Consider the following 3357-nt stretch of genomic DNA (forward strand, 5'->3'; position numbering starts at 1 on the left):
TAGGTTTGTGCTAAGCTTGCTTGCTTGCTTGCTTGCTTGCTTTCTTTCTTTCTTTCTTTCTTTCTTTCTTTCTTTCTTTCTTTCATCTTTCTTTTTTTTTCTTTACAAAGTATTGCTAGCAAAATTGCCCAAGCTGGGCTTTAACTTGAAATCCTCCTGCCTCAACCTACCAAAGTAATGGGATTATAAATTTACACCATTATTTCCAGCTTTCTGGTTTCATCCTCATTCTTTTTCTTTCATCTCAGTTTGTAAGTTTAAACTAACCTATCATCAAGGTTACTGATTTTTCCTCACCTACGTCTAGTGTATTGATGACTCTGTCCTAATCACTAAATTTATTACAATAATTGGAGTTCCCAGCATTTTCATTTATTATTTATTATGTTTTTAATCTGATTATGTTAACTATGGGTTCTTGCATATCATTTATTTTCCCATTATCACCTTTAATATAAAAATGACAATTATTTATAACCTTCAAAATTTTAATTTTAATTTTAATTTATGCTTTTCATTTGAATCTTGGTTAATATATCATTATAGTTACATATTCAATAATAAAAATCATAAAATATTTTCTCTGAGAGTGCAGTACTATAAAAATTCTATGAAACTTCACATTTTGTTCTCATTATTATTTGTTTAAAATTTTTAATGAAATTTTGTATTTATTCATGGATTCTGAGATTCATAGATTTTCCCCTAAATGACCTTTTTGTTTTGTTTGTTTTGCTCTAACTTTTGTCTTTTACTACCTTCAGTTTTTTAAATTAGTCATTTTTATACAAATATTCCACAAACATAAGAAAATTAGCTGTTTCTTCCAGAAAAATTGATGTTTTCATTAGCAAAAACATATTTTACTCAATAAAACAAAAAATTAATTGCAATACCTATGTTATGTCTGTGTCTAATGCTTCTTGTTTTATTTTCTTTTCAAACTTTTTCAATACCCTTTCTACTCTCTGTAATTTTTATAGATACATATGATATACAAAATTTAGAATTCAGTTAAGTGGTCTTTTATTGTAAGGATATGTATTAATTTGGCTAGAAATTAGGCTGTATTTGATGTGTCTTGTACCTACAGGTGCCAGAGATTTCAATTTAATCTAATGCCCTTCTTTTTATCTCTCTTTGTACTTTGAGATTCTCAAAGAGAATCTGTATTTTGAAGTCCTTTCAGCTGTAATCTCCATTTTTAAAATCAAAATCCTCTTTGTGTGATAGTAAAATGGGGCCAAAATAAGTTTTCTATTATGATGTTATGAAATTAGTGGTTAGTGTTCTTGTTTTCATTGGTTTTGACTTTCACAAGTAGTATTTCTTAGCTTTTTGTTGTTGTTTGCTTTTGTCTTTGTCCCTCAATTAAAAAGGAAAGTTAAAGAAAAAAAATGCGGGTAAAGTATTTTCTTCTACAGAATTAAACTTTACTATGGAGAAAATTCTGGGTGTATGATTTTTCTCTGACCACCCCCAAACCTCAAGACTTTTCCTTGTTCTTTACAATGAAAACAAAACTGTGGGTTTTTTGTTTGTTTATTTTGTTTTGTTTTATTTTGAGATAAATGGAACTGTGGAGATACTGAGGATCTTTCAGTTATGCTATTGCACACTTAGTCTTTACTGTCATTCAAAAGTTTCTACCAGATTATGGCTTCTGCAATGTCTGTTAGAGATAAGCAATTTCGGCTTTATGTATATTTCTCTTCTCCAGATTTCAAGGTAGCAAACTTGTGTTCTGCAATTTTAGCCTGATTTAATTGTACAAGAGCGGTAGATTGTTTTTAATTTATTTAGCTTTTCTTTTGTTCTATGTACAGAAGGAATGCCTTACAAGAATCTGTTGAAGCTAAAACCAGTAATCCCAATATTCACTGAATTTCTATTGTCTATCAATGTAAAGTTGGAAAAGTCTCTGGGAAAAGGGGGAGAGGGAATTGGAGGAGGCCATGGGGAAGTGAAAATGATTAAGATGTGATATGTGTATGTATATACCAATACCCCAAGATGAATACTGTATAATTATTATGTATCACAAAGATAAAATTATTATGTATCACCAATAATAAAAATCTGTGAGTTTGTAGGAAAAATAAGCATACTCATTTGAAAGAAGGCAAATTTATTTCTAATCCTGATGTATGTTCATGTATTTGTGCAGATGGTCCAAAAAATTGGAAAAAAAATTGCCAGTGGCAATTGAACAATTGGGAAAATGAAAAATTGAATGCCATTCGGAAGACAGAACAGAAAACTGTATTCATCCTTGATATTTCACACTTACCAATAACACCACCTCAATTTTGAACCCATCAATAAATCATAGTAATTTTATCCTTCAAATATAAAATCTGTGCATTTTAGCTATATCTAGAGCAAGAATCCTTGTCCATGCTATCATCATTTTAACCTTCCACTAGTCTAGTAGTCTATCAACTTATTAGCCATTATCCTAAGCCCCATTCCACCTGGATTTTGGTGAGTGTGATGTTTTCAAAACACAAGTATGATAATTTCTAAAGCATACATTTAGACACTATACAAGATTTAATCATTTTCTTGTATTCTTAGGATATAAACAAAGGGCCTTTGCCTACTCTACACAGCTCTACATGGTAAGCTCTTTAACTTTTCTAATCTCTCAAAATTTTATTCTCAAACTCTGTATTGCAGAACACATCGGTCTTTGTATTTTATGCGCTCTGTCCCCGTTTCCTCTCTGCTTTATAGAATACATATACAAACTCTACTATGTTATTTTCTTTTCCCCTCTTCTCCCCTTCCCTTCACTAGTCAATCAATGGATTCATTTTGACTTGTCATTAAAGAACTGTCTTCATCTCTGACTTCAACAGAGAAGCCTTTGCTAATGGATCTTTTTACCAAAAAAGAAACCTTTATTTCATTTCTGCAGTATAACAGAGTTCTTCTGCATACTTTTATTATAGGGACATTTTTCACACCTTTCTGCGGCTGTTTGTAAGGAGAGTAACTGTGCATGGATGTTTTCCTCATCACTCATTCCAAATACCTTACACAGGGCTTTGTACATTGTAGTTTATTAATAAATACAAATTGAATAAATGAATACTTTAATGAATAAGTAAAACAAATCTTTTTGCCCTTTCATGAAGGCTAGGGAACTCATAACATAGTTAAAAACCTGAAAATTTTAAATATTAAATGACTCCTTGGAGATTTAAACAATATCAAGCATATTAACCCTATACTGTTGTCATATTATACTTATAAATCATTTAAAGAAAGTGATATTTATAGTTGTTTCACTTAAGGTCTTTTAATTGCAACATGGCCTGGTACTTAATAGTGTCTCTTTTTTTTTTTTTTTTT

The 3357-nt window shown here is 30.3% G+C and overlaps 1 pseudogene; it reads left to right on the forward strand.

The window, feature by feature from the left end:
• Positions 1–3357, forward strand: part of LOC104855656 — a 31688-nt pseudogene that overhangs the window by 3421 nt on the left and 24910 nt on the right.

The sequence above is a fragment of the Fukomys damarensis genome, unplaced genomic scaffold, assembly GCF_012274545.1.
Source record: "Fukomys damarensis isolate Sample0158 unplaced genomic scaffold, DMR_v1.0_HiC HiC_scaffold_39, whole genome shotgun sequence".
Classification (NCBI taxonomy): Eukaryota; Metazoa; Chordata; class Mammalia; order Rodentia; family Bathyergidae; genus Fukomys; species Fukomys damarensis.